This window comes from Scophthalmus maximus, chromosome 17, assembly GCF_022379125.1.
Source record: "Scophthalmus maximus strain ysfricsl-2021 chromosome 17, ASM2237912v1, whole genome shotgun sequence".
Classification (NCBI taxonomy): Eukaryota; Metazoa; Chordata; class Actinopteri; order Pleuronectiformes; family Scophthalmidae; genus Scophthalmus; species Scophthalmus maximus.
The window spans coordinates 19319002-19337500 of record NC_061531.1 but is presented as its reverse complement, the minus strand read 5'-3'; the positions used below and the strand labels follow the sequence as shown (position 1 = coordinate 19337500).

Below are 18499 nucleotides of genomic sequence, written 5' to 3'. Positions count from 1 at the left end.
CCGGGGCCGACGGAGGAGGAGGAGAAGCCACTCTGCCCGGGACAGGAGTTATTCTACGGGATAGAAGGGATCATTATATCGTTGGCTCTGATTTTTCAACAACCCCTCATTAAGACTTTTATTTAAGCGGTTTCCCAGTAATTTGCATAAATACACGCTGCCGGCAGATTTCACTCGTCGCTTTGTTATCCAGTCTAATCACTTATGTCACAACAAAAGCCTGTGTAGGACAATTTGTTCATTAAAGCTACAGTGTGTAATATTTAGAAGAACTTATTCACAGAAATGTCATATATTGTCCATAACTATGTGTCCATATATGTGTAATCCTCAACTCTGACTGAGTGAAATAGAGTTACGTGAGGTGTAAGTGTCCCCTGTCGGTCGCTCAGTTGGCTGCGGTTTGCAACTTTACCACCGGGTGCCGCCAGAAAGTTACAAATATCTCATTCCACATACAAATCGCATCCTCACTTGTTTTACTGCACCGATCCATATTTCATTGTCGATACAACCAGATAATGTGATACATTGGATTTCTGAACATGACCTGCTCCCGCTTCCAGAATCAAACTCTCGGTTTGAAGTTTGGCATTTTGGTCGGCGCCATCTTGATTTTCAAGCTCCAACACATCCGGTGCTTTATGGTCTTATTTGTAAATGAGACCATAATGTACAACATGAACATCACGCTGTTATTGAAGAACACTTGAAACTAGAGACCATGAACCATAAACATCATTTTTTTCATTTCTCATAGACTTCTATAGAAACAACCAGTGGAGTCGCCCTCTGCTGGTGATTCCAGAGGATGACAGGCCTCCGGCACTTCGCTTTCCGGACCCGGTGACTACTTTCATTTTCATTCACAGTCTATGATTAGGTAGCATTTCATAAAAAATAAAATTAAAATTTGAAAAAGGAAAAGGCCAATTTCGCAATAATCCCAATCTCACTGTCGATCACATTTTGTGTTATTAATCTGCGTCTGCAGAGTAACTTGAGCTGTCAATCAAAACAGAGAAACAAATGGAAAAATGCTGCAGTAATTTTATAAAAACGGACTGTAGCCGTGAGTCTCACGTCACTACAGAGTCCATGACGGCAACGAGAGGTTCTTCGGGGGCGGGTTTGGGGCAACTTGGCGTCCAGAGAAGACGAGACGAGGGCGGCCCGGCAGGAGCAGCAGCGAGGAATCAGGGGGATCAGGGCGCTCCCGGGTGTGAAGGTCGGAGCGCCGGGTGTGACGGCTCCTTCACACGCCGTCGGCTCTCCGTCGAACTGTGGTTCCCACAGACGAGCTGCAGCCGCACAACAGGAAATGTAAAAAACTGCTAGAATTCAGTTTTGCAAATCTTGTTGGGCTTTTGTGAAAAGTGTGTTCTGACAGGTTCCAGATGAAGACGCTGCTGCTGCTGCTGCTGCTGCTGCTGCTGCTGCTCCACGGGCTGCCGGCTCCCGACTCGCCGACCGGCTTGTAGCAATTAACCGGAGTGTGTGTGTGTGTGTGTGAACTGTGAAGTCGAGACAGCGAAGAGGAGGAGGAGGAGGAGGAGGAGGAGGAGGAGGAGGAGGAGGAAGAGGATGAGGAGGAGGAGGAGGATGAGGAGCACGATGAGGAGGAGGAGGAGGATGAGGAGGAGGAGGATAAGGATGAAGAGGATGAGGAGGAGGAGGAGCAGGAGGAGGAGGAGGAGGAGGATGAGCAGGAGGAGGAGGAGGAAGAGGATGAGGAGGAGGAGGAGGATGAGGAGGATGACGGCAAATTGCTCATCAAAAATGTTTAAAGTCAAGTCAGTGATGGATGCAGGCGTTTCTGGTTCCGTCTCGTTAGACTGGACCTTTTTCCCCATCGCCGCCGTTCGGAAGGTGCCATTGTGCGTGTTGTCTCTCTGGGTTGGACTGAAGCTGCAGTCAAAGGAATCATCTGTGGAGGGAAATGTACGTGCAAGAGGAGGAAGGAAATGCTGTGGGTGTTCATACAAACTGTTATTGGGTAACAGGAAAACAACCTCGTAGTGAATCATCCAGCGTCTTACAGTCCAACCCTTTGTCTCCGTCCCTGAACTCACCACAGCCGAGCAGCGTCTGTTCTCCCGCTGCCCTTCACTGTTCCACTGTGCTGAAGGAAACATATTCTGCTCCTATTCAGGTTCGTCATTGTAATCGGGGTTAGGACTTGAGAAGTCTTTCATGCTCTGATGTTCAGTCAACACATGAGTTTTCCTGCAGCTCCTCACAACATCTGCCTGACAACACTTGTCTCTTTAAGGCCCCTCCCTCCCCGATGAAGCCCAGTCTGCTCTGATTGGCCAGCTGGCCGTTTCAAGGAGGTGAGTTTAAATTCAGAAAAAAACACTTGGTTTATTTGGACTATTTTAAGTCCCAGTGTGTCATTTGTGTACTTTTCTGGCGGCATCTGGTGGTAAAGTGTCAAACCGCAACCAACCGAGCGACCGACAGGGGACACTTTATGGCGGCGCACCGCTGATTCCATTTCCTGTTTCCGTCAGCGTCTGAAAATTCAACGTGAACGCGACGTATTCTGGAACCGTTTAGTTCAACAAGCGTATTCAACACGAAGTAGAAACATGGAGACTCACACGGAGGTCGGTCCACCTCGTGGAACTATATTTAACTCATATATGAACACATAGTTATGGACAATATGTTCAATTTCTGCAAATAAGTTCTTCTAAATATGACACACTGTAGCTTTAAATTCAACCGACGCCGGTGGTTGAAAAAGAATCTCGTTTAGGACGTTTCAGAAAGTCGCTGTTCGCAGTTCTCTGTGATTTGAATTATGGAAAAAGGTAAAAATATCATAAAAAAAACCCATCCATTTGTGAACAACAAACTTTCTTTTGCCCGTGACTGTTTACTAAACTGCGCGGCCGGCGTCAGAGCCGTCAATGTGTTTCTTAATAGCGTCGGCTCCTTCTCGTGCGTTATTAGCCTGACAAATAGATGCACTGGTTTTCTTTTTCCGCTGCGCTCATTAGAGGAAACGCCGTTCTTGTGCCGTCGTCTGCGGCGACAACGGGCCACGTGGGAGGACTTCTCCGTTCCTTTGTAGCAACTCGTGTTGCTGGGAGTAAATGGAACGAGTCTAAAAATCCAGCACCGTGTTTGTGCTGCTGCTGTTGGAGTAAAAAGAAGAGTAGCGGCCGTTTGAGTCAAATTTTGGGTACAACATATTATATACCGATGCAACACACCATCAGAGGCAGATAAGTTACTGACATGATGTGTATATATGTTGCGACAGCGACAGCGGTCGTCCAACTCATCCAGTAACGGGGGGATTCGTGCACTTGTTGCTTCGCGCACACGCTCCCGAGGTTTTCACTGCCCCCGCCCCACTCGCAGGAAGCAGCAACAACGAGCTTCGCCTTTGAACACAGAGGACGTCGCCACAGCAACGCAACGTCACTGAGGCGTTGAGGAAACGTACGAGATGTACAGTACAGCGCTGAAAAGTCGTCCAAGTCTTATTCCGACCGGTTGTACGTTGGCAGAGCGCCACCTACTGTACCGGAGGCAGAGCTACTCCCGTCAATCATCCCCGCTCATGTCAACGGAGAGAACTGCTGTAACCCGGTTATTCCCTTGCTGCTGCTGTGCATGTTGACGCGCTGACTGTTGTCTTTTCACTGCTGCTCGTGGAGAGAATCCTCATCTCTTGACACCTTTGGTTGGCTTCTTAAACCCAAAACACACCAATAATTAGTCCAACCGTGCGCCTGCTGCAGCGGCCTCTTACTCCTTCTGCTGCTGGTCTGGTGAAAGTGGATTGCGGAGGACGCGGCCTGTGGAACCCGAGGCGTCCCGTGCTCATGAACTGTAGCCGTCTTTACGCCTGCACGTTGTGAAGGAGCTCACGTTGACCCCCGACCCCACGCACACCTCTCATGACAAATGAGCTCGGCAGCCTTGAGCTGCGCACGTCGGCCTCCGCACGCGCCGACGTCCCCGCGGGCCGGCGAGCGAGTGGAGACCCGGGCTTCCCCCCCGCGCTCCACGCCTCCTCACACCTGTAGCAGGGGAGGAGGGAAACACCCCCCCCCCACGCCTCCTCACACCTGTAGCAGGGGAGGAGGGAAACACCCCCCCCCCCACGCCTCCTCACACCTGTAGCAGGGGAGGAGGGAAACACCCCCCCCCCCCCCCCCCCCCCCCCACGCCTCCTCACACTTGTAGCAGTGTGGAGATGGCGGTGAGGAGATAAACACGCCCCCTCGGGGGGGGGGGGGCAGATTCTCTTTATCTTCTCATGAACAGATGTCTGATGTCAGACCCCTTTAAAGGACATTCAAGAACAAATATCTTGAACCTGCAATATCCGCACAGTAAAGAATTCCTCCTGTTCATTCTGCATCAGCCTCGACTTTGGGTGTGGTTTGTAAATGATGCGGTCTGTCACGGCGCTTCACAAATGAAACGCTGCGAGTCGCCGTGTTTTCTTTTTCGGATGCGCCGCAGGGATTTGAGAGGACGAGCGGACGACGAGCGTAGCCATGACGATTGTTCCCAGCTCCTGTTGTTCGTCACAAAGCTTGTAATCGTCCCACGAGTCACTCGAACCACGTCGGAATTTGCTTTACATCAAGTGTGAGACTTTCAAACGTACACATACACATTCCTTCTTCTTCTTTTTAAATGTGTGAAAGTTTTTCCGAACCGGAGCAGGAACGATGCAAATCAGTTCGTCAAGACTGTGACGACGGAGAGAAACGTTGATTTGGTAGATGAAAGACAATTTTTCCGAGCTCTTATCACCACGTGCAACTAATTTGTTTTTGTTTTTTTTCTCTTTTGTTCTGAATCTTCATTGTGTGTTGTTTTGCTTTTGTCCCCAAAATACTCAACTTTTAATGTTTTAATGCGCAAACTGAGTTTTTTTCCGTATGAACACTGAACTGTTTTAAATGTACCATCTGTGTGTGTGTGTGTGTGTGTGTGTGTGTGTGTGTCTGTGTGTGTCTGTGTGTGTCTGTGTGTGTGTGTGTGTGTGTGTGTGTCTGTGTGTGTCTGTGTCTGTGTGTGTCTGTGTGTGTGTGTGTGTGTGCGCGTGTGTGTGTCTGTCTGTGTGTGTGTGTCTGTGTGTGTGTGTGTGTCTGTGTGTGTGTGTGTGTGTGTGTGTGTGTCTGTGTGTGTGTGTGTGTGTGTGTGTGTGTGTGTGTGTGTGTGTGTGTGTTGTGGTCATTTTACTTTAGGGAACATAGGAATGACCCCGACGCCTTGTTATTTCCTGAAAGTATTAAAGGCAACAAGTTGAACTGTTCTCTCCCAACACAGTTCAATACAAACAGAAACAGTAGATTTGTGTTTTTATTAAATCATTTTCTTGGCAGCGTAACTTGCCGCTTGCTTTTCTGCTGAATGGAGAAACGGCGGCACGCGGAGTCAAACGGATCGTCTCCGAGCCGGGGAAGTCGTCGTTCATCAGGAGGACGAATCAGAACGAGGTGGTGAATGGAGACTTTAGCTGAGGTCAGGCCTCCTGGCCGAGGTGATGAATCGGCGGAGGCTTATTATCAACGTACAGTGTGGTGATATAATCTCAACCTTTCCATAAATCCCAGCCTGTGTCCTTGGTATAAATTTTTACTGTACGCTGCAAAACTTGTGTGTGTGTGTGTGTGTGTGTGTGTGTGTGTGTGTGTGTGTGCGCGTGTGTTGGTGTGTTGGTGTGTTGGGCAACGGTTTGTATTATCAAGACGCGAGTGTGTTTGAGGTGATTCCGCATGTAGACGAGCTTCACACTCGATAGGCACAACCTTTTTAAAATGTGTCTGATCGATGTGAATGTGTGGATTTGGCTCTAATCCGCCCCGAGCTCCAGTGAATCTCTGGTCCTGAGCGGTTCATCTGTGGGGCTCGTAGCTGGAGGGCGGCTGGTCATCACACGCCCGCCTGCAGTTCCTCTTAAGTGGCCTGGCGTCAAATCATCTTTCCCCAAAAAAACCCCCAAAACTTCTCTCTCTGAAGAAATCCGTGTGGATAACCCTAACCCGTGGTCTCTGGATCAACCCACCGCGACGTCGCCCGTCGGTCTTTGGGTTCACCTGCACCTGCGACCTAGCTGTCAATCATACGTCATCCAAAACGGACATCAAGCCGTATTGGATTCAGAGACGTCCAAGAGAAACCGACCGCTGGAGAACAAGTAGCCGGGCACTGGTTACCGGTGACCACGTCCTGACTCCGTCTGCAGCCGCTTGCAACAAAAACTCAGACTCCTGCTGTTTTCATATTTGAGGGAGAAAATAACAGCAGGGATAAATTCCCCAGTGTAATCCCTGCAGACACAGTGGGTCTTCCTGTTGCCTTCTCTACAACCCGAACAACCTTAGATCTGATGCAGGTTCACTTATCAGGGGCTTACTTCCTGTCTTTCCCACTGCGGAACGGGAAACCTGGGGGACCTCAGCTTGTCCGAGTGGACCTATTCATTTTCCTCCAGTTGCTCCATTTCATACTTCTGCGACCGCCTCCCTGGATAAAGATCTTTTTAGATTCCATGTCATGGCAGGAAAACAGGGACCCAAGGTTGTTTTGAATCTTCAGCCACGACAGAAATACTTACAAACATCGTGTCATCAAGACGTGAAGCAGCGAAGCTGATTGCTGCTGATTTGCTGAGTTTACAACATTTGCATCTTTTTTTTTTTTCGCTCTTCTACTTGTTTTCGGAGGGATAAAGACTTTAAATGAGCCAGAAAAGACGTTCTGCACGTCTCAATCCTCTGATTGGTTTACTTCATGTTAGTGTATTCCCAAAACACGCCCATTATTTCAGTAATTAGGAGACTGTGTAGAACCACTGAGAACTATGTACGTGCCATTATCTCAAAAAGTTGGTCTGGACACATAAACTCTTTTTTTTTAAATAGACGTACTCATCGACGTCCTGAAACCAAGGCCTGCAGCCTGTCTTCTCTGTAATGACCAGCAGAGGGCGACTCTGTGAGGAAGTGACTCTACTTCTTCTCACTTGATTCATAACGTCAGTAAAACTTTTTCCTGAGGAGTTTATGGTTCAATCTCTAGTTTCAAGTCTTCGTCAGTACAGCAGGATGAAGCATGATCGGAGCGTGGATACAGCGTGATTGACAGCTGCTACCGTCCAATCTGTCAGGCCACACCCCCCAAAAAACCCCAAGATGACGCCGAAACTTGAGGCTTCGAAAAAGAAAATCACATCTACTCACATCTTTGAATTGACTTTGTACGTAATCTAGACGCTTGAATAACTTGTGTCGCATTAGGCGTGGACGCACCATTCCACTCTTCTCCCAGATTTCCCCCGTTGTGGGACGAATTAAGGATTATCTTGTCTCATCTTTGTCAATAACTTTTGCTACTCTAGCAACTCTACCTATTTTGCACAACTAGTGGTCAGACGACAAGAGAACCATCCCCGTCGCCAAGAGAACCATCCCCGTCGTCAAGAGAACCATCCCCGTCGTCAAGAGAACCATCCCCGTCTTCAAGAGAACCATCCCCGTCGTCAAGAGAAGAACCATCCCCGTTGTCAAGAGAACCATCCCCGTCGTCAAGAGAACCATCCCCGTCGTCAAGAGAACCATCCCCGTCGCCAAGAGAACCATCCCCGTCGTCAAGAGAACCATCGCCGTCGTCAAGAGAACCATCCCCGTCGTCAAGAGAACCATCCCCGTCGTCAAGAGAACCATCCCCGTCGTCAAGAGAACCATCCCCGTGTCTTGTGTGCGATGAGCTTGTGTCTCAAAGTGCCTCAGGTGATGCTGTGGGTACAATGACAGTGTGATGTGTTTGAGCTGTGATTAAAATCACAGATTTTGATTTTGATTTTCACTCCAGTAGTTGCAACATGGATCAACGCGAGTGAAATAACAACTTCCACGGAGTCGGACAGCTGAAGTTTGAATCACCTCTGCTGCTACAAATCCTCTTCTTCGTCTGTCCGACGTAATCGCAGAACTCGTCTCACAGCGCCGGATGCCTGGATGAGCTCCGGAGGCCGAATGTGACAGACACAAACTGGAAGATGAGAGCTGAGGTGAAAAAATAAATATATATATATATATATATATATATATATATATATATATATATATATATATACTGTATATATTAAGCATTTCACGCAGTTGAGTCGTGTGGCACTGAAAGATCTGTTTGAATCTCAGATGATGATCGATTCATGTGGTAGAATATATTAACCACAGACTGCAGACATGAGTTTGTCAATCAGATATTCTAGATCTGCATCATTTTACAGAATTCACATTATGGTATCTCTGGAAACTCCACTAGAATCTAAAGTAACGTCCTGGCGCAAAGGCGTTAAATTACTGACGATCAACCACGATGTCGTTGATCGTCCCTGTTTCCTTCTCATATTGCTGCTTTTAAAAGACGTCAAGGCTACTTGTCAAAGAGACGTGAGTTGACGAACTGAATCATCGTCTAGGAAGACGAAACTGACATACACAGATCTACTGTACAACCGGTCACGTTGCGATATCGTAACGCGTTGTGGCCCCTAGCGCCTCCTCTTCCACTTCAGTTCCTACAAACCGTGTTCCAACACTTTTGATCCAGAGACCATTTTATTTTCTTTCTGAGAGCTCCGCAGTGGCTTCATTAAACGGAGCTAAAAGATGCAGGCGGGTCCTCAGAAGTCATCTGTGTGATTGTCTGTGCTCGGATCAGTTCAGCAGATGGCAGCAGCCCAGTTTCCACCGCTTGAACACGCCCCCCCCACCACCACCACCACTGCCCATTAGCTCCTGAACCAGTGCCAGCTTTCACTTTAAAGCAAAATGCACGAAAACAATTGATTCAACTGTCACAGTTACACAAGTGGCTGCACCGTCAATACAGCACGTCACGTCCTTTGGCAGCGGTGCTGCTTCTAGCTTCTGGCTTCCTGCCTTTGGCCCCCCGCGCCACGAAGCGCTGCCGCCTCCTTCACCGTCAGGCCAAAGGGGGTGCGAGGGCGTCGTACACGGTGCGTCTCGACCTCGGGACTCTTGGCACGGGGCGATCGTATTAGCCGCGCCATCTGTTACAAGGCATGTTAACCTCGTTTGAAATTCCACAAGGCTCCGCGAGAGAGAGAGAGAGAGAGAGCGAGGTCATCTGCGGTGAGCGATCGGAGCGATGACGGTACACCGAGGACGAAGGGGTTTGAAGAGATCCACGGGACGACACTGACGTGAGGCCCGCAGCAGTTTTCTTTTGCTTATCTGCAGAGGTTTAGCACCTTTCCTTTAACGTGGGCCTTCAGTCTGGGACAAAAAGAAAGCTTTTGTCAACTCCATCCCCAGATTAAAGGGGCAGTAAGCGATTTTGGAGAGAGTCTGTCTCTGTCCTTGTTGTTGTTGTTTTACTGCTCCGGCCGGGTCACGAGCCCGGGACCTCCGGTGTGGGAGTCCCACGCCCTGACCACAAGGTCCGCACCGCGGAGGATTACGCACAAGTCTTGATGAAAACAATCAGGCATGTTTTTTGGGGGACTGATATCTGTGAGTGTGAGCAATTAATAAATCTGGATCTAGTGGATTTAAATGTGGTTTCACGTGGGAACTGTTGGGCCTCGGCGGAGGGTTTACGATCTGGGACTTTCTAGTTTTTATTCCTCCCTTGTACCTGTTCCGACAAATTCAAAAGGAAATGAGACGTTGTTCCCGTTAAGACCGAGCCGGCGGGAGATGTTTTCCAATCTTTGGCTTGGCTAAGCGAAGCGGCTGCTGGCTGTGGATCTCATCCAAACCTCCGATCAACAGATCGTATTTCCGGTGATTCGTCGCTGCCTCTTCATCCGTGTTGCCTTCGTACTGGATGCGGCGGACGAGACTGCTGTGGCGTAATTCGTTTCGCCCCGCGTCAGGAAAATCAAGAGACAACTTTGTAGTGCGGTCCCTCTCGGCCTGCCGCAGGGAGCCGGCCAGACCTCTTATTGTAGAATGACTCTCTCCACATTATAGAGCGAGGAGTCGAGAGGAGCGGGGAGACGGTGTTGTAGAGTCTATTTGAAAGCTATTACTGACGCAGCGCCTCGCTCAGGAATATCATTTCCCTCCCTCAATAACCCCCTCTTCCTCTGGTGTCCTAATTTGCGGTGTGGGTTTATCGCCTGTGTTGTTGGTATAATAGGCAGCGCAGACGAGCGATGGCCACGCCGCTGTGCCCTCGCATTCCTCCTCCTCTCATCCCTCCGCTCATTACTCCAGTATGTGCGGCGGCGGCGGCGGCGGCGGCGAGGCCAGGTCTCCCTCCACCATCAGGTCAAACGGCTGCGCTCTCTTCCTCTCTCGTCTCTTCTCTGCGTCGTGGGAGTCGGGGGATGGAGGGCGAATCTCCAGGGGGAGACAGAATCTAGACCGCGGCCTTCCTGTGCGCCGACCTCATAATTAAATTGGCAGATTAAATTCCCTCTTATTGTGGAGGATTTTAATGAATATTCACCAGGCCTCGGATCGTCTGGGTGATGTGAGCTTTGCTTTACTTATCGCACTGACCCTATCAGACGTTAAGCCTCCCCGTGCTCATCGGCTCAGCACACGCCGAAGACCTTTTGACTTCACCGATCTGCACTCGGGTGATACTGAATACTTTAATATTAAGTATTCACTGCAATTAGATTCACCAATTCATGGACGTCTGCTGCATCGTTTCCAAAAGTCTATTCCGGCGCGTCCAGGCAAAGGGCGTCTTCACACCGACCTTGTTTGTTCAAGACCTTCTGACTTTTAAAGTTTGGTCCGAACCAAATTTCAGGTGTGAAAGTTCCCTCGGAGCCCGGATCACACTGACCAATGGTTCGGTACGTTAGCAGTGTGAGAACCCTTTTCTTTGATGGTTTACGACTTTCGGGCCTATTACAGAAAGTTGAGGCAGCGAGCGAGCGTTGGGACGTCCCGGAATCGAACCCCAACCTTCTGTACCAAAGTCGGCGGTGTAACCCGCTCAGAGGACGGAGGACGCGTGGAGGAGAGCTGGGAGGGGATGTATTTTGGGACGCTTCCTTTTTCATGGCATTATCAGTGTCATTGTGACGGCTAGGCCTTCGTTAGCCTCGTCCAGCCGCTGCCCTGAACCCGTCCACAGTGGCAGTTAACGTGTAATGTGATTTCCGCTGTGTGTGAATATGATTACGCTGTGACAGACAGTGGAGGGCAGGACGCAAGGGCAGGTGCACGCAAACAGGGACGAGGTCGCCGCATAATGAGGAGCGTTTTTTCTCGTCCCGCCGAAAGAAAACATTGAGGATGACAGGAGCAAGATTTGAGCAGTTCAGGGAAAAGAACAACAACCACACACAAACGCACAAAAAACAAAATGTCACAAAGAGACGGCGACTTTGTGCAAACTATTCTCCCGGGAAAATGAAACCTGCATGCAGCGGGATGTCCTGTCTGGTTTTGATCGTTGCTGACATGTAGTCGCCCAGACTGTACTTGTTTCGTACGGATTGAGCCATCGGAGCATGTTGGGTTATTCCTTCGTCATATATAAAACAGAGTTTTGTCAGATTTTTAAACATGACCATGGTGACTCAACGATAGATACCCAAAATATACATATATATATATATATATATATATATATATATATATATGTAAATGGACGTAGGCTTTTGGGTCTGGAAAATGAGGCCAATGCAGATGAATCACCAGCAGGGGGCGACTCGAGTGGTCGCAAAAAGAAGTCAGTTTCTATTGAAGTCCATGAATTCAAGGACGACATGATGTTCATTTGGTAAATTATGGCCTCATTTAGAGTAAAATGGACGATAATGGGGCGTGGATACCGTATGATTGACAGCTAACAGCGTCCAATGGGTGCAGGGTGCAAACCAACGGGTGACATCATGGTCCAGATGTTTTGGCTTCACTTTGGAGGGAGGCTCTCGTATGTCTAGTTCGCAAACGCCGTTCACCGCTTCCGACCCTGTCGCGATCATTTTCAGTCTTCAACTCTTCCAAGATTTCGATTCCCACTTCACGTCACAAACTTTTCTCCAGTTTTAAGAAAAGCCCAAGAAACGCCTCATCGGCAGCCGCTACTTCATTATCCCCATCGATACGGCAGGAAGAGCTCTGAGCACCGCGCTTCACCACGTCGATCGATGTGCAGCGAGCTGTTTCATTCATGCTCGTCAGCGCCGCGTCCTTCACGAAGCTCATTTTCCTCAGACTCCCAGTTTCACTGATCCTCTGAATGAACTAATACGAACACGTCACGAGCCGTTCTGCCCTTTTCCCCCCCAAATTACACTAATCATCAACAGCGAGGCGCCGCGCGCTCTCGGCCTGTTCATTCATTGGTCTGTCGTGACGACGCAGCCGCGCCCGCACATCCAGTTCCGATGAGACGCGGTGGAATGACGTGTCTCTCCATGGCAACCCCTAATAACTCCAATAATCCCACTGATTGTGCCGAGGGATACGGTTCATCGGTTCAAGATCGTCGGGAAATCGGGGTGCAGCTGTTGTTCGACCGAGCCCGAGACGGAGCCGCATTATTCATGAAGGAACGAGGCGTTCACTCTTACCTTGTAGTTTCTGTGCAGCCGAAGTCGTCGGAGCACGTCGTGTCATCCACTCCGGCTCCGAGAGCACATTAAAGGAAAAAAACCCAGAGGAAGTTGGACGATCCAACGCTCCCACATGAATCACACGGTGTGATGAGGGTAAACGGCTCGGCGTGCGAAGGCAGAGCAACTGTGGTGAACGCTGAGGGGAAAATAAATCCTCTCTCACCCGGCTGCACCAATAGAGGAGGTGGGGCCCCGAGAGCGCTTTGTCCCCGAGTCACGAAAACAGCCGCAGTCTATCGGCGCCGGAGCGAAACTTTACAAACCGTGCGCTGCGAGTCAAATGAAGGTCATGAGTCGGGAGCTGTGAACTGATTGTTTAGTTCATCGCCTCCTTGGAAAATTGGTGGCACTTTGTGTTTTGGTCTGTTGTTTTCTTTCTCCACAGACAATTTGTCTCGCGGAGGAAAATGCTCACTGGTCAAGAGTTCACAGATCCCAGTGCCTCTACTAGTGCTTCTCAACGAGGCCGATTTGCAGTTGCGAAGCGGCGTCAAAGTGGAATTTGTTTTAAATGAAAGGCTGCTGAAGGTGTTTGGGACTCGTCAGCATGGAAACTAATCCCCCACCGTGGATGTGGCGCAGAAGAGTTCAGCGAAGGGAACATCGCGTCGGCGGCATTTCTCGTGGATTTTGTTCAGCGTGGATTCTCTCTCGACGTCTCCTGAAGGGACAGAGGGGGGGGGGAACAGTGACAAGTCAGCAGCTCGCTCGCCGAGCTCATTTCCCTCAGATATATATCCGAGGGATCAGGAGGTGGCGCAGATTTATGGCTCCCCGACTTTAGCGGTGACCAATCTGATTCAGCAGATAATTGCTGAGTATGAGCTGTTATCAACCGGACAACCAAGGTACCTTGATTTATTGGCTAGATTCTGGGGTTAACTTCATCAGGCGAGCTGTCGCAGCGCGGGGGGGGGGGGACGAGGGGGGCTCGGTCGAGAGCCGGTGGAAGTGAGGGTGAACGTGAGAGTAAAGCCGCTGGCAGAGGAGGAGGCTGCTCGGCTCCCGCCGGCTGCAGAGCCATTCGTTACACGGACGTGTGCCAGATAACGCCGGCGGATTGGTGAAGTACAACAACTGTCTTGATAGTGCAGTCATTGTCATTCACGAATCCTGCTGAAGGGAAACATGAATTACCCATCAAGAGGCATTAATGGATAATTTAGCTTTAGTTTAAAGCCAATGCTCAAGCTAGCACTGGGACCCAGACGAATTCTTGTCGGTCATTTAAATTTGCCCTGTCAGACTCACGGTCTGGAGGATGTTTCCCTCCGGCAGAAAACTCCACGGTCCAATCACAACCGATTATCCGAGAGTGGGCGGGGTTTATACCACGAAGCGGAGGGAGGGGACTATTGTAAACAACCAAGATGGCTGCCGCTGATGGACGAGTATTTGACTTAAAGTACCTGATATTCTCTCCCACAAAAACGTCACCGGTTGGTTCACAGAATCATCATCACATACATCTCCTCTCTGCTCCCGTCTGTTGACATGTTCGCGTCGCTCAACGGACGTCACATGATTTGCCCGCGTCCGTTGGCGATGCCTCTTGGGAATCGAAAATGAACCCAGAGATTCCAGACTAAAAACGCTTTTGAGTCAAGCAGGTTTTTTTCTGTACGGCGACGAAACGGGCGACAAAAGTTAAAGGTAAAATTCAAAAATCGCTGACCTGAGGAAAAAAATAACCGACTTTCGGAAACTTAAGTGGAAAATTTAAGAAAACCTGTTCTATGATTTAAAAAAATTCATAGATTTTTGAGATTATTAAAACAACCCGAGATAAAAATCACAAATTTTTTTGAGATCACAGCTAATCCCATCTGTCACCTCATTCAAATCAGTGTGGTGTTTTCTTCTGGTTGGTTTTCCTTGTTCGTCAGTATCGCCCACAGACTGTACTTGGAATGACCAGCAGAGGGCGACTCCACGGGTTCTATGAGAAAGTGACTCTTCTCACGTGATTTATAACGTCAGTTTAAATCTCTAGTTTCGAGTCTTCCTCAATACATGATGACATTTTGTACATTGTGATTCACTTAGAGTCTCAATATTGTTATAGAAGCACTTTTTATGCAAAATAACCTCCATCAGTGGAATCAAAAATTGATTTTGGGTTTGGTTAGTGTAAGTGTAATATTGTTTGCAGAGGTTCAGTTGTTTTATATTGGGGGGGGGGACTCGCACACCAAAGTGAGGAATAATGAGAACAATTTTCCAAGGTCATAATATTTATGAATATATAGAATGCCTGCTGACAGACTGACAACAACTAAAGTTGATTTAGTTAATTAAGAATTTTAATTAAGAATGTTAATTTATTAAGACTATATGGAAGCCGGAGCCAAATGTGTTTTCCTCATAGTGTGTGGGAACTGATACAAACGACATTGTGTGGGAGTGAGAGCGACGTCCCAGCGGAACCGGGGAGATCACTCTCCTCTGCACATCATCCCTGCGCTCGCCACGGTGCAGCGCCACAGTGCAGCGCTCTCTCATCACTGTCCTTCTCCCTTCCACTGCGACGACATGCAGGCCGACCCCAAGGGCCAAAAGACGATTTTTGGCGGAATGCGATTGGCCCCTGCCGGCCTGTCACGTTGCTATGGAGAAGCTAGATTTCCATACGTCTCTCGAGAGGATGCAGTGACGCCTGTACGGGCGAGTGAGCGGTAGGCCATTTGTCATATTGTCTCTTCAATCAGGGGCAGATCTGATTAAAGTTTGATGAATTTTAATGATCGCTGGGAGGAAAAGTGGGTCAGTCCGCATTCAGCTGCAGGAAAAGAAAAGACTTTCTCAAACTGACCTTCACCTTGTTTCTCCCGAAAAAAACGGCAAAGATAAAATATGATGAATCAAAAACACCACGGCAATAATTTGAATCTTCATTAGCTCCCTCTCCCCGCGCTCCTCCGCTCGTCCACCTTGTAAAATCCATTATACTCCGTCGATTATCTATTAATTAGTGGGTAAACGTTGCCCGGCACGCCGCGGCGGGTTGATACGGACGGCGGCGCCGTGCATGTGGAATTGATTTCTCCTGCTCCCGGTTTCCAAAAGGATAAAGGGGGCGGCGAAGATGAATTATTCAGAAAGTTCACACCTCTCAATGGACGGTTGACCTTTCAGAAGGACTTTAGCTGCACTTGTTGGCATCTGACTGATAAAAAAAATCACAGGGTGGTGAAATGTCAAGTAGGAGCGGTTCATTTCCTGAGATTGTCCGTCCTCGTCTTCAGTCTTCTTCTTCTTCGCTTTGACAGGTTGCGGAAAAAACTCAATTTGCCAGGAAAAATCTACACGCGGACGCACGCACGCACACACACACACACACACACACACACACACACACACACACACACACGTCACATTAGATTCCGAGCGGTTTGTAAACTCATTAGTCGAGATGTAAATCGAGGCGGATGAAGTGACTTCATCGACGCCGCGGTTCCTCCGCCGGGAGGAAACGTGCACAAATGAGGCGGCGCTGTGTCATTTTGAGTTTAGGCCTTCGAGCGTGGATCCAGGTGAACGCTCCTGTACATACATCACGCTCACTTTCAAACTACACGTCCACGAAGAACCAACTCAGCGCTCGAGTTCGAGAGACTGTTTTTTTTTTTTCGATCCCACGAAATCCCCCAGAAACGTCGATATGGATTTTAACAGCTCCTCCATCAGCGCTCTTTCCAACTGAGGAAGGAGAAGAAAAAACACGGAGCTAACGTTTCTCTCGATATCTATAATTGCAATATTCCCACCCCTCAATCTGAAAGAGAATGAAACATATGCGCACTGCTCATGGTTCTCAAATCCAAGTATAATTCCCAGATTGCAGAACATGTTTAAATTTCTTGTTTTCCTTTCATGCATATTTTAAGGAGAAGAAAAAGGATCCAGAGGCCGGTCGATACGCCGATCGTTCGGCTTGTTTGTCTATTTTCCCTCCTTTTTTTTTTTTACACTTTGAATTGATAAACCATCTGCTGCTCCGCGACAGTTCAGAGCAGAGTGCCGTCGACGGCGGCGCTCAGATTCTCGCAGATGCTGCTGTCAGCCTGCCAGCCGGAGGCCCCGAGACACGAACTGCAGCCGGCGGTGTGTGTGTGTGTGTGTGTGTGTGTGTGTGTGTGTGTGTGTGTGTGTGTGTGTCTCTCAGCAGGCTGCTCCCTGCAGGAGTCTGACAGGGAGGCGTTTGGTTGTCAGGGAAGTTCACCTCACCTGGTCTGGTCGTATTTTCGATTTTCTATATACTTTAGTTCATGTAATCATTTTTTTTCTTCTTCTTTTCATTTACAACTCGTGTGTGGTCCTTTGTCCAGCCTCGTGCGTGGCTGTGGCGCCGTGCTCACATCTGGGGATGCGACAGTTTATCGCCATTTTGATCATCGATTAATTGATTCAAGTCGTTTTTTATGAAAAGAAAAAGTAATAATTCTCTGATTTCAGCTTCTTAAATGTGAATATTTTCTGTTTTTTCTCTGCTCCTCTGTGACAGTGAACTGAATGTCTTTGGTGGGTGGACAGAACAAAACAGCATGTTGGGGTTTGGGGAAACTCGATCGACATTTTTGTCGCTGTCTTTTTGTCGGTTTTGGAAAATGTAATTGTCCTGGAGAGAAAGTGGATTTCCAAAGCCCCCGTTGTGCACAATGCACCCTATAGACACAAACCCTGTGAAATATTCCATAACATGCTGGGTGTTACATGCACCTCGGTCGTGGAGGGGAGGGTGAAAATGCAAAGAGACAAAGAGAAACTCCACCACGGAGAGAAGAGAAGAAACCAGGAGGAGAGGAACAATCGCAGCCCTCAGCGTTTTCCTCTCGTGGTGTAAATGGATTATTTTTTTTGTTTTGAAAAGCCGCTGTGATGCAACATGTTTGTTTGAATTGAGAAAACTTGTGGCGGCGTGCCGCGAGCTTCTCCGTATGACACCGGAGGGTGGAGTGACGGTGGCTGCTGCATTCTGGGTAAAAACGCGGAGCATGTAAAAGCACAATAGCTTCTTCATTCGCCTGCTTTCCTTTGAAAGTTAGCTTGATTGGATTGTATTAATTTTTTGTTGTAATTTAAAAGCCCAACATTCTCTAATTAGTATTAGAAGAAGTTTCTAGACAAAATATGAAAACATGAGTTTCTGAAGAACCCAAAGTGTAGAATATACCCTCATGACAGTTCTTGTCTTGCCTGAGGATAAAAAAAAGAAGTTAATAATATAATATCTCAAATGTGCAATTGAGTGTTCTCTTCATTATCAGCAGTTTTAATTCACCCACAGGATATTGTAAACACAGTCAATTTGATTTAATATATCTGGCAAATTCATAAACTATTTTCTTTTTTCTTCTCCCAGGAGCAGAGCTTCCATCGGCCGACTTTCGCAAAATTGCCCCACATCTCCATCGGCAGATTCAGAATAAACATGATATGTATCATTAATACAGTTTATAACCGAAAAAACATTAAAGTGATAAATGAAGTCTGTTAGATGCTTGTGAGAGACTCTTTGAACTCTAATCATATCCATGACAAATAGCATTAATATCGTGCTGGTATGTTTCCAACTTGCCAATGAAAGATAAAATGTTTGAAAGTCTTTGTTGTTACTTCATTAATTGATTTCTGAACTATACCTGAACATTTTGACATCGGGTCAGCCCAGTGACGAGGACGTCCGATGAATTCTGAAGCCGTTGACCAATCACAACGGAGTGGAGCCCGCTGGCCAATCGGAGCAGACTGGGCTTCATTGGGAGGGAGGGGCCCTGTTGCATTTGATAAGAACCTATTACAATGTTCTTGTTGTTGTTTTTAAAAACTCTTTAGCGACGTATAGACATTCCGACACGATCAGTTAATCACCGAAGGGGGTAAATAAACCCTCTGACATCACAG

The 18499-nt window shown here is 48.1% G+C and overlaps 1 long non-coding RNA gene across 1 annotated transcript; it reads left to right on the top strand.

Moving 5' to 3' along the window:
* The first annotated feature begins 1993 nt into the window (after window positions 1–1993).
* On the top strand, window positions 1994–18091 carry LOC118289200. Its single transcript, XR_004786024.2, has 4 exons — window positions 1994–2152; window positions 2273–2333; window positions 5358–8047; window positions 17958–18091. It is a non-coding gene; the product is annotated as an uncharacterized LOC118289200 (long non-coding RNA).
* Window positions 18092–18499: the final 408 nt, after the last annotated feature.